Source organism: Ochotona curzoniae, unplaced genomic scaffold, assembly GCF_017591425.1.
Source record: "Ochotona curzoniae isolate NIBS_2020 unplaced genomic scaffold, NIBS_Ocur_1.0 scaffold_4683, whole genome shotgun sequence".
NCBI classification, from domain to species: domain Eukaryota; kingdom Metazoa; phylum Chordata; class Mammalia; order Lagomorpha; family Ochotonidae; genus Ochotona; species Ochotona curzoniae.
The window spans coordinates 21,377,178-21,390,446 of NW_024467121.1; the positions used below are offsets into that span (position 1 = coordinate 21,377,178).

At 41.8% G+C, this 13,269-nt stretch overlaps 1 protein-coding gene across 3 annotated transcripts in view; it reads right to left on the bottom strand.

Annotated features, from left to right (window-relative positions):
* The window catches only part of CNST (consortin, connexin sorting protein), a 78,165-nt gene extending 64,997 nt beyond the window's left edge, over positions 1-13,168 (bottom strand). Inside the window, exon 1 of one of the 3 annotated variants that reach the window (XM_040968269.1) lies at positions 12,948-13,168. The gene's annotated coding sequence lies outside the window, so the exon portion shown is untranslated. Of the gene's footprint in view, positions 1-10,451; positions 11,065-12,947 lie in introns of those variants that run through there. The other 2 variants (XM_040968270.1, XM_040968267.1) reach the window with 2 other exon arrangements.
* Between the last annotated feature and the right edge of the window lie 101 nt (positions 13,169-13,269).

Genomic DNA, 13,269 nt, shown 5'->3' on the forward strand with positions numbered 1-13,269 from the left:
TATCACCCATGCTGTTGCACTTCACGGGTAATTTCAAAGCTCAGTTCAAATGCAGATGCAGGGAAGGGTCAGAGGGAAGCAGAACTGCCAGCACAGGAGAGTAGAGTAAGTTCTTGTCTTGTGCAAGAAAAAATTCAATGTGACACAGAGTGGGAAGCAAGGCTTGATGAGAACACGTCTGCAGACAGAACCTGAGCCAGCCGCACCGACACACAGACATACACAGAATTTTCAAGGGAATAAGGTCTACTTCTCACCAGTTTGTCCTCCTCCTCCTCCCTTTTCTCCGGGACAAAAGGAATGTGTATTAGGTAAAAATTTCTCTCAAGGTTTCACTACACAGTGTTCTCTGATTGGGTAGCCCTGCTGGCACCAGCAAGAGGAGCATGTTGTCGGATGCCGTCCTTGCGGGGACACTGTGAAGCTTTTACTGCCCAGTCTTACCAGGCTAGGTGACCCAGAGCAGAAAGGGTCTCCTGGGGGCTTTCCTGAACAGGAAAGCTGAGACTACATGCACAGCAGCCCAGTAAAGGCAGGATTTTGTGGGCTGCTTCCAGGGCATTCTAGAAGCTTGTGTTCCTCAGGCTCCCAATACAAACATAGGCTAATTTCTGCTTTTTACGTGAAGAACATAATACTTAGTTGATCATCAGTCTGTGATTATAAAGTAAACTGAAAAAAGAAAAAGAAGAAGGAAAGAGAAAAGTACAATTTATCTTCTTAGAATTCTATCCATGTGGGGCCAGTGTGGCAGCACAACAGGCTAATCCTCCACCTATAAGCATTAGTATCCCATTTGGGTGTTGGGTCATGTCCTGGCTGCTCTACTTACCATCCAGCTCTCTGCCTATGGGGAGCCAGCAGAGGATGGCCCAATTCCTTGAGACCCTACACACATACAGGAGACTTGGAGGAAGCTCCTGGTTCCTGGCTCTGAATTAGCTCAGCTGCAGCTGTTGGGACCATCTGGAAAGTGAGTTGGCAGATGGAATATCTTTCTGTTTCTCCTTCTCTCTGTACATCTGCCTCTCCATAAAAGATAATCTTAAAAAAATATTTTTAAAGAATCTGATCTATGAAGCACATCAAATCTGTTCTCAATATTAGCAAAAACTTAATATAAAGATCAATTCTGAAAATATTTTAAATCACATATACATGCTCATTTTAAATAAAAGTACTCATTTATTTAATAGAGTTACAGAGACAGGGAGAAGCAGAGAGAAAGATTTTGCTTATGGTGCTTCACTCCGCAAATGGCCACAACAGCCAAAGCTGGGACAATAAAAAGACAGGAGCCAGGGGTTTCCCTAGGAACTTCTACGTGGGTGCAGGAGCCCATGCACTTGGGCTATCTTCCTTTGCTTTCCTAGGCATATTAGCAGGAGCTGGATTAAAATCAGAATAGCCCATACTCAAACTGGTATCTGGATGGGATTCCAGTGTCACAGCTAGTGGCATTGCCACAATGTCACAATGCTGTGCCCTTCATTTTTTTTTTTTTTTAAGGTTAACTTTTACTTATCTGAAAAGCACAGTGACAGAAAAACCAAGAGATCATCTGCTAATTTACTCCCTAAATGGTCACCAAGGCCAGGGCCCAGAACTTCTTCCTGGTCTCCCATGTGGGCCCAGGGCCCAAGCACTGGGGCTATCTTCTGCTGCTTTCCTAGGGACATAACCAGGGAGCTGGATAGGAAATATAACAGGATCTCAAACTGGCATCCTGCTGGTATCACAGGCAGCAGCCCAACCTGTGGTATGCCACAAAGCTGGGCTCACATTTTTTATTTTAATGACTTCCTTCGTACACGTACTCCTCCTTAATAAAATGATAGTTGTCCACCTTACTAATATCCAGAAAAGTTATAACTTGACAATGTCCCAACAAAAGTCTATGTTAAAGAAAAAATGGAGGTAGGAATGCTTCTAAACACATCTAGGAGACCAATTCAATAATTACAACATTTCAAAGGCAAAGCACGTTCGGACAAGACTTCCAAATGTTTCCAAGCTGGTGCTTGTCTGAATTCTGAAGGCCAAGTTTCCATGGTTTCCTAAAGGCAAAACTGAGGCCCTTATCAATCAATCACCGAGTGCCTTCTATCGTACTACCAGGTTGACTGCAGTGTATGGGGGAGAAAGCAAACAAGATAAAGATTTAAGTTAAATTTCCATATAAGAATATTTGAAGTGACAAAAGCAGATGTTTAAGAAATGACCAATAAAAGGTAGATTTAGTAAGTATTGAGAGTAAGGGAAAAGAAAAGACAAGAAGAGAAATATGGCTGTAAGAAACTGGAAGCTTCATTCGGCCCAAGCTCTGGTCAGAATGCTTCAAGAGCTTGGATAAGACTTTCATCAGAAATAAAATCAAGGCATTGGACAGATAACTTTAACATTCTGAATTTCAGGCAACTACACCACTATTTGTCTGCAATGATTATAGTGAAAGCACTGAAAAACAATAAGCTCACTCAAAGATTGAAAAAAATTAAAGGTTTACACACTTGTAATTGTAAGAGAACTATCAACTCAATGCAAACTTATAAATACAAGTAATAAAACAGCAATAAAATTAAAATAACATTAATTTATTTGATAACACACCATAAAAATAGCAGTTACAGTTACAAATTTAATATGGCATAAAATGGAAGTTCTCATTATTTTCTTTCAGCTGATTATTGAAATGAAAAGAGAATTAAGAATTTCACTGCTGCCTTCGTTTCACACTTCTCCACTATATATTTTCTAATTAATATGCATGTTTTTCTGAGTTCTTCTTTATCACGGCACTATATTTTAGCTTATTTTTTAAAGTTTTAATTAGGTTTAAGAGATTGAATATAGTTCATAGATACAATTCTAAGCACATGATATATCTCTTCTTCCCTCTCCAACCTCCTTTATGATTGCAATAGCATATTTTAAATTTTCATTTTTGGACCCGGCAGCATGGCCTAGCAGCTAAAGTCCTCGCCTTGAACACGCCAGGATCCCATATGGGTGCCAGTTCTAATCCCGGCAGCTCCACTTCCCATCCAGCTCCCTGCTTGTGGCCTGGGAAAGTAGTCGAGGATCCTGCACCTGTGTGAGATACCTGGAAGAGGGTCCTGGATCCTGGCTTAGGATTGGCACAGCATCGGCCGTTGCGCTCACTTGGGGAGTGAATCATCGGACAGAAGATCTTTCTCACTGTCTCTCCTCCTCTCTGTATATCTGACTTTCCAATAAATAAATCTTTAAAAAAAATTTTTTTTCATTACAGTAGAAAGGTTTAATACTTCACCAAATAAGAAGCTTAACAAGTGAAAATCAAAAAAACCCCTAGCTTAGCAGGAATGTAAGCAAGGGTTATAAACAACAAATTGTGGAAAAATGACCATTTTATAAATGTACAGTCAATTTTAAAGTAATCACAAACCACTAAATCTATATAGGAGTACAAGAAGTTAAGCACCAGCTTGCCAAAGGTATAAAATGAAGTTTTATAAAACTATATTTGCAGCAGTACTGACACAGACATTTCTCTTTTTTTGTTTTCAATTTTAGCTCCCACATATACTACACATTTCATTTAAAATATATAATAGTTCTTGGTATAGTCAAAAAAATTGAGCAACTATCACCTAGAAACCAAAAACATTTCGACTCAAAAACATATCATCACCCCAGAAGAAAATATCATTTTCTCACCTCAACCTCAGTTTTCCCACGAACAAGACACTTTTTATTCTCCTAAGTTATCATTCCAGCCCTAAAGTAGCTACTCCAAAACACTAATCTACTTTCTGCTGCTACAGACTGATACATTCTGGACACTTGGTGTAAATGAAGCATTCTGTGACTGGTTTCTTTCACTAGGCATAATGTTTTCAGGGTGCGTCCACGTTGAGGTACATGTAAACACTCAATTTCCTTCAACTGGCAAACAATCCCTCACTCATTGTGCTCTGGGGAGGTATGATGTGGTAACTTTTAAGCCTCACTGCTTCAGCCAACTTCCTTCTCCCTGGAGTAAGACTGGTCAGCAGAGAATACACACACTGTTGTGCCACATGCTCTTTTGGTGAGCCAGGCCTCCTTTGTAAGAAAAGGCAAGGAGAGAGAAGACTGAATCACAATAGGCAAAGACTAGATGACAGAAAAGGAGAGAAGCGAGGGGACAGGCACTTCAGTAACGATACAAAGACAAGGAATTGTTATGGGAAGCTGAAGGCACCAGCTTGGATAGAAGCAACACATAAGAAGGTGGTATTTACTGGATGTGCCTCTCAGCTCACACACTACTCCTTTTAAGGAGAACTGTGAGGATCTTCCTACAACAGCCCCGACTCCTGAGTCTGTCTAGCTTTATTCCCTACTAATCTTCTACCTTAAATAGACAAATTGATGTGACTCTCAAACAAAGATTAAAAAAAAAATGAGAATATGTAATGCTGGTGAGGAATTAGGAACCATGTATGATGAACTCAGAAGCATTATTCCAAGACTTTTTTTTCTTCTTAAAGATTTCCTACATGGATGCAAGGGTCCAATAATTTGGGCCATCTTCTGCTGCTTTCCCAGGCAAATTAGCAGCAAGTTAACCTACAGTGATATAAGACTGGTTCCAGATTTACTGTTTGTTCTATATAATTTTCCATAAACAGCCAGGACAAGAACCAGTGTCCACATGAGATCCTAGAACACACAAGGTGAGGATTTAGTCAATTGATCTGGTCCCACTTCTCCGTATTTTGCCTATTTCAACATGCAACATTGTAGAGCAAGGCCATCTTTTGCTACCTTCTAAAGTCCATTAGCAGGGAGCTAGCTGGATCAGAAGTACAGCAGCCAGGATTCCCAAACATGCTCAAATGAGATGCCAGCATTGTAGGCAGCTGTAAAACCTGCTATGTCACAATGCTGCCCTGACTTTGGGCCATTTTCCCCTCCCTCTCTGTCTCTGCCTCTCTCTCTCTCTTTTAAAGATTTATTTCTTTTTATTGGAAAGGCAGATATACAGAGAGGAGGAGAGACAGAGCAGGAAGATCTTCTGTCCGAAAGAGTGAGCATTCTTCCATGTGCTGGCTCATTCCTAACTGCCTTCAACGGCAGGTTCTAGGCCAAACTGATGCCAGGAGACAGGAGTTTCATTAGTGAATCCAAGGATGGACCCATCAGATTAGATGGGGAGAGATTTCTGAATTTAGGATATGCAAAGACTATGCCCCTAATCAGCAGGCAGCAGCTATAGAAGATGAGATCAAGCTACAGCGTTCAGCAGCACTTACGGATAAGGATCGGAAACCTCTGATGGAGGAATGAAATGTGACTCAACTTAGAGTCACGTGCAGAAAGCTATGCCATCCCTGCCCTGTCATATTGTCTGCCTACCTGTCAATCAAATGACTCCTTTCCCAGGTTGTACCCCTTCCTCACCAGGACTTGGGGGTGGTATCATATAAACACTCCCCTTTCCGGGCTCATAAGAAGCCAGGCAATGTAGAGGGGCACTCTGTGGTGTTCTCTTGTCCCAGGGACACAAGATCAAAGCAGAAACATCTTTTCTCCCACCTTTCCCCTCTCTGCCCAATATATCCCTAAATATGGCCCAGGTGTGTCCATAATTTCCTCATCTTTTAAATTTTATATTTAAAATAAGACACCACTTGGGATGTCTTCATCCTATATGAAAATTCCTGGGTTTGAGTTCCAACTCTACTTCCAACCCGGGTTCCATCAGAATCCAGAAGGCACAGATGACAGCTCAAGCACTTGGAAAAAAAACCACAGCCATGGATTGTGTTTCAGATTAAGGTCCAGGCTCCTGGTTTCCACCTGCACTGACACAGTTGTTATGGCCATTTGGGAAGGGAATCAACAAAGCAAGATCTTTGGGCCCTGGCAGCGTGGCCTAGCGGCTAAAGTCCTCGCCCTGAACGCCCCGGGATCCCATATGGGCACCAGTTCTAATCCCAGCAACTCCACTTCCCATCCAGCTCCCTGCTTGTGGCCCGGGAAAGCAGTCGAGGACGGCCCAAAGCCTTGGGACCCTGCACCCGTGTGGGATACCTGGAAGAGGGTCCTGGTTCCCAGCTTTGGAACAGGGCAGCAACCGCCGTTGCGGTCACTTGGGGAGTGAATCATCGGACGGAAGATCTTCCTCTCTGTCTCTCCTCCTCTCTGTATATCTGACTTTCCAATAAATAAATAAATCTTTAAAAAAAAAAGCAATATCTCTTTTTTTTTTCTGTATCTATCTGCCTTTTCAGATAAATAAGTAATAAAATATATAAAAATATTCAGAAACCTCAACTTTTCCTTATGGAGACAAAGAGCAAATAAGTTACAAAGAAAAATGTATCTTTCAAGGCACTTTGAATAAGTTCAAAGACAAGCTGGCACCGTGGCTCAACAGGCTATCCTCTACCTTCAAGCCTAGAGCATTCCATATGGGTGCCAGTTTGTGTCCTTAGCTACCCAACTTCCAATAAACAAGTTTTCCTCAAGTGAAAAATCTATACTTTTATTTCTTTTCTTCAGAGCATTGTTTTGTTATAGCAAAGGAAGAAAAGAAGGGAGAATTAAGGTTGGACTCTTTTTTTGCCTCCTTATGCTTATAAAAAGTCACAACCAGTTCTAATCTTTCAGCTTTCTAAGGAAGGCAGAATGGTATCAAAAAGAAACAAAAGATGTGAAAGGCAGAGGAAGCCCTGCAGGCATTCTGGATATCTGCTCAACTATCCCGAAGAAGAGCAGAGGAGAGGCATTCCAGCAAAGGTGATACAAAGTACACAGCTTTGCACAAAGTATTATACAAATACATGGAAAATCCAATAACAAGAAACATTCTAAGAATATTCCCTTTCCCCAGATTCTCAAGTATTCCCAAAGCAGAAGGTGTGCTCTGTAATTACGTGCTTAGCAAACACAGGTACCTTTTGAGGCTTCCAAAAGGAGACGTCAGGACACAGAGGAAAGCTGTGCTGAGGTTTCCCAGGAATCACGGGGTTCTCTCCAAGCACACAGCTAGGCTAGGGCAACACTGCAGTACAACTGCTATGATGCTGGCATCCCAGCAAAGGTGTGAATCACACCTGCGTAGCTTCCTGCTAACACACCTGGGAAGACAGGCAGACTGTACAGGCAGACTGTACAGGCAGAGTATACTTGGGCCCCTGCTATCCATGTGAAAGACCAGGATGGAATTTCAGTTCCCGGCAGCAGCCTCTCCAAACCCTGGCTGCTGTGACCATTTGAGGAGAGCATTAGTGGATAGAAGAAACTGTTTGTCAGTCTTTCAAATAAATCAATCTATTTGAAGAAAAAAAAAAAAAAAAGAAGAAAAAGGGGATGGTCCCTGGCACAGTGGCTTAACAGGTTAATTTTCCAGCTGTCACTACGGGCATCTCATATGAGCTCCACAGGTTTGTGTCCTGCTGCTGCACTTCTGATGCAGCTCCCTGCTTACAGCCTGCAAGGTAGAGAAGGCTCAAGTCCTTGGGCTCCTGCACCTACACAAGAGAACCAAAGGAAGCTCCCGGCTCCTGACTTCAGATCAAGGCAACCATTTGGGGAGTGAACCAGCCAAAGGAGACCTCTGTCTCTTCTCTCCATAAACCTGCCTTTCAAATAAAAATAAGTAATTATCTAAAAAAAAGAGAGAGAGAGTTTATGCTTGATAATCAAAATGCTTGATAATATTAGGTTTCTATATAGCATGTAATCTCCTGGTTGCTCATTCTGAAGGCACTTTCAAAAATTTATGAAAAAATGAAATAAATTTTTAAAAAATTCATGGAAATGCCTATTATGAAAAACCTGTAAGAACATTAAAAATTTTTGCACTGAGGTCAGTTTCTTTTAGTTCAATTTTTGAAGTATCCTCACATAATCAACTGAAAGGCCACCTAAAAAAAAGATCACTAATCCTGAACTTTTTACTTCAGCTTATTTTGAAATAGATTTTTCTCAGACTATTGAAAAGATGCTCCGGATTCTGTCAACACACACCCTGGGAAGCAAGTGCTTGGGCTCCTGCCCCTCAAGCGGGACACCTGCACAGAGGTTCAAGGTCCTGAGTAAGGCTGGTCCAGTTGTGAACATCTGGAGAATAAACCAACAGATGAAAGATCTCTATTTTGTCTCTCTTTTAAGCATATAAAATTAAACTTTAAAAAAAGAAATGCTGGATTACAGAATAAATACATACCTATTATATTCTCAAGTGATCAGGAATAGTATTCTATATTTTATAGGAAAGTTCACATTTTTAAGGAAATTGTTTACTTAAAAATTTATAAAAATAAGTGACTAAAAGCCTACTTGGCTTTGATTCAAATAAGACCAGATTCATAAAGCTACAGCTACCTAATTCACTGAGTGGTCAAAACACAGCAATATACAAAAAAAAAAAAAAAAAAAACCAGAGTCCTTTAGTCAGTAATAGTTTTCCAGGAAAAACAGGGCAGTTTTGGACAGTCACAAAACAATGTACAATCACCTAAATATTGTCAAATGAAGTGGTAAAAGCCAAGGCATCAATAAAAATTAGATTTACCATTTACTTCCAAGACTGTTACTGGAGAAGCTACAGGGAAAAAGAATCTCGACTCAGCAGCATCTTGACAGGCACATCCTATCTTTCCATTCCACATGGCTAATGATGAAGAAAAATAGGAAGTCCTGAGACAGAAGGGTAGGAAGAATAGAGGCAAAAAGCTTCTATCTCCAAATATGGTACACAGCAGAATTGCAAAACTAAAACTCAACCTGGTGTAAGACTTGAGGATTTTTAAGAGGATATATTTCCTTATAAAATACTACAAATGAAGCACGCAGGTATTTCTGGCTAATAAGAAATAAAATTTCACCTATAGGAATGATTCCTTAAAGAAGTCTGTATTCAACCGTATTCAACCAAGTCTTGAGGGCCCCAAAGTGGAGAGAAGGCATCAGAACAGTATCAACACATATGGTAGGATTGCTCAGTAAGTACATGAGCCATCTGGAGGCTCTTTAAATGCTAAAGGGGTTTTTACAAAAAATAACACTTGCTGGAGTATCAAATATTCTTGCTTAAATGCTTTAATTTCCTGAGACTGTTTTGGTACATATTTAAGGTGAATACTATGATGTATATAACAAAATGATTATTAAAGTGAGACAAATCATTCACCATCTCCCAGCTGCCCAGTTTTCTCCCATGAGGCAACAATAGCTACAATCTGCTCATTCAGCATAAAAGCCTAAAGACTAACTAGGCATTTGGAATATCAGCTAAGATGCTTCTGTGCCACTTCAGAGTACCGGGGTGTGACCCCCACCTCCACCTCCTGATTCCAGCTCTCTGGGAGACAGCAGGGATGGCTCAGGTAACTGGGGTCTGGCTACAAACGTGGGGGACCTGGACTGAGTTCCTAGCTTCCAGCTTCTTGCTTTGGCCAGCTATTTCAGACATCTGGGGAGTGAATCTGCAGATGGGAATTCTGTTTCTCTCTGTATATCTCTCAAATAAATTAAATGTCAGTGGGAAAATGGAATTTAAAGTAAGTTTAGCTTTCTTAAAATCTTGTGTACAGTACACTATTGTTGACTATATTTCTCATATATATTAGATCTTCCTATTAGTCCATTCCATGTATTTACTATCTTGCATCCTTTCACTTACATTTGCCCATTTTCTTCCCCTATATGTAGTCCTTCTCTAACTAAAAGGCTGTCAGTGGATCACCATACTTTTTAAAGGCAAATGAAAACACTGTATTTTTCCAAAGGAACTACAACCATCCTGCAACACAAGGAACTTTGAGTAACCATACCCGTTTCCAATTCTGTCCCTGATGCTTTCATATTCCAAACATTCTACCCTTTTGTCTGCACTAACAAGGTTTTGCAGAGGGAAATTGTTTATTGACTGGGTTGTTTGAAATTTCTTCATAGTACAGACACTGGGAAGAGTCCTTCTTTCTTGTGTTAACTCACTGAGAACACTAGTACTGCGGGCTAATTTTGTTATTAAACACAGAAGTAAAACATTGTGGTGGATTAGAACCCACAGAAGTTTATTAGGACATAGGGTTAAGATAGAAGAAAAGATTGAGCTCCACTGAGCTCAGCTGGTTTCAGGGTTCTCTCCAAGCTCTGAACCCGAGACAGGACCATACCATCGCCACCCTCACTGCAGAAACAACTTCAGGCACACACCTAAACAGTTGTCCGTAACTTTGTAAAAAACTTCCAGACTTCCTTCCAAATTTCCACTAAAGCATCATACACAAGAGTTTCTCTTTTGTTCAGCTCTGGCTCTCAGAGTCATAAAACATACCCACTTCTTCGTAAAATTTGCTAAAAGACTTACTCTTTGTTATGTGGCAGCACGATATTAAAAAAGCACCCTGATAAAATTCTAAGCCATACCTGAATATGATTCAGAAAACAAGTCCACACACCAGGTACTCTACCTGTTCAGGCTTCCAGGAGTTCTCAAATTGCCCCAGCTTAATGCCGATCTACTTAGTAGATAGGGACTCACACACTGCTTGACACACTGTTGACAAGCAGACCTAAATAACTCTAACAATGACATCCCAGGAAATGACTGCGCACCCGACTCATCACTGAGCACGCACTGGGCCCTGGGCCTGTGTTCACCAAGCTCAGAGGGAACACAGTCAACAGGAAGAGGAAGGCATTAAAGCCACTTCTTCAGTCTGAAATTCACAGCATCTTGAGGAAAAAGTGTTTATAAAGTAAGATTCTCAGAATAAGAAGGCACCTTAAGCACTACCTGGCAGTGTTTCAGCATGTGCTGCCCCATAAACAGTCATTAGTTCCATGTGACTACAGAGCATTTTTGAATTGTGCTGCAAAACAGATGTAATAGATCTAGCAAAAAAAAAAAAAAGTTAAATAGCCTATTAACTGATTGCAAGTAAAATAATATGTAGGCTTAAATCCAATATACTAAAATTAGTTTCACCTGGGACTTTGCATGTTATTGTGTAAATACTGGAAAACTTGGATTTCTTACATGATCCTTCCATAAACCTACATTCTTCATTTTAACAGCAAACTAGAATTATCTCTTAGCAGCCATTATTTAAAAGCTGAAAGAAAAAGCACTTTATCTTTTCTATCAATTTCCTTGATTTAATAAGGAAAGTAATTTTAGAAGATTATGAAAATTCTAAGCAAAACTTATTCTGGCACCCAAAAAAAAAGAACTACCTCAAAAAGGTAAAAATAGCACCAGATGCAGAAATCATACCTTTTGAAGTAAGACAGAAAATCCACAAACCAAGCTTTTATCATAAAGCAGATCTAATGCCAACTATATGGTTTATCTTTAAAGGAGAGCAAGCATTTCTTTCACTTTCAGCACTCACAAAAATATCCATAATATAAAAGCATATGTATAAAATTGCATTATTCAAGCACATCCAACCACAAACCAGTGAACTTTTTAAAAACTGAAATTATTATAACCTAATATTCTTTTCCAAAACCGAAGAAAAACACAGCCACTCAAAAGCAAAATTCAAAAACAAACTTAGTTTCTTCAGGAGTAAGCTAATTATCCTCCACAGACATTATGAAATAACAAAGTATACTTTATAATAAGCATTCTTTTACCACAATGGTTTTTTTAAAGTCTTTTTAAAGTAAAAAACTCAATGACATTTCTATGAGTAATACATGTCTTCCCTATACCGCAAGACATCACCCTGCTTTACTTGATTCTAAAACAGGCCTCCAGGGCTCTTGTGGGTGGTGGGAAATCAGTGTATTTCTGAATGTATACAATGTTTTCTAAGGTCAGTGGGCAAGATAGCTCAGTAAATGACAGGGGAGGGGGCAGCTTTCTCAGGGATTGCAGAGAATGTCCAAGCCACCTGGAGAAAACCGCCAATGAAGAAACTGGACAAGGAATCTAACATCTAGGAGCGCATGAGTCGCCAAGGCTTGATCAGACACCTTCCTTGGTGTCCTAACAAATTTAGGATTAAAGGGAAAGAAAGTGCAGCAGCCATACTTGGCCTTGGATTCCTTATCTGAACTTTTATCAGCTGCGTACCCTCTTCAGACTATCTGATAACATTCCTTCGAAGCCCTTCCTGGTGCCTGGAAACACCAAGCTCAATTACCTCCCAGCAAAGTAAGCAGAAAGGATTGTGCGTATCTAAGGCGGCCAGCCTATCGGCGGCTTGGTGCAAAGGATAATGGCTAACGCTCGAGTATGATCCTCCAACGCAAATCACTCTGAGAGAATCAGGTCTTCCCTCACACTGTCCAATAGGCTCAAAGACTGCCAAAATTTCCATTAGAGCACCCTATTTTTAGAGTCTTGAGAACGGGTCTTGAAAATTGCATTCCACAGTACATGTGTTTGACTAAGTTTATGCACGGAACAACAACACAAGCATCCTAGAGTCTTTAGATGTAGGTTTTGATTTTTTTTATCTGATTTTTTTTTAACCCTAAATTTCAGCCTTTCAAACATGTAAATGAAAATTCAAGGTAAATATTGGCCCAGAGGAGAAACGAGAGAGAGAGATACTAGGCGGTTCCTAACAACCCAAGTGATGGCGGGGGCGGGGGAACCAGGTATAGGGAGAGAATTAAAAAAAAAAAAAAAAAAACCACCCACAAGGGTGGAGAGACCGCGGCTGCGGGCACCAGGACGGAGAAGGATTGAAGCAAGGTGGAAGCCGCAGGCAGCTCTGCGAGCAGAGCCAGGAGCTCCTGTGGGAGCCACGACCCCTGGGGAAGGGGTGACCAGCGCGATGCAGTGGGGACCCCAAGGGGACCGCAGCACAGGAGCGCGGAGAGGGGGCGGAGAGGAGCGAAGCCGGCTGCAGCTCCCCACAGGACAGAGGCGGAGGACAGCGCAGGGGGACGCTTGCCCTCCCGGCCGCGAGCCGGCGGGTGCCCGGCACCCCCGCTCCGGGTCTCCTCACCTGAGAATCCGAGGCGGTCCCAAGGGCTTACCGCCGGCTGCCGGCTCTGTCTCCAGCCCCCTTCGCCGACATGGCGGCCGCCGAGCTGTCACGGACGCCGCTTGGGTCTCCCGCGGATCGGGCAGCCAGCAGACACCGCTGGCCTTTCCGCCCCGCCTCCCTCAGCGCACCCCTCGGGGCTGGCCGGCAGGCGGCTGGAGGCCCGCGGCCGCCGAGCATAGAGCGCAGGCGGCTAGAGAGGAAGTGCAGAGGGCGCGCAACCATAGAGTGCGAGTCCGGACACACCCGGATGGGCTGTCTCTCTGCCTCCGTCCACTGACAA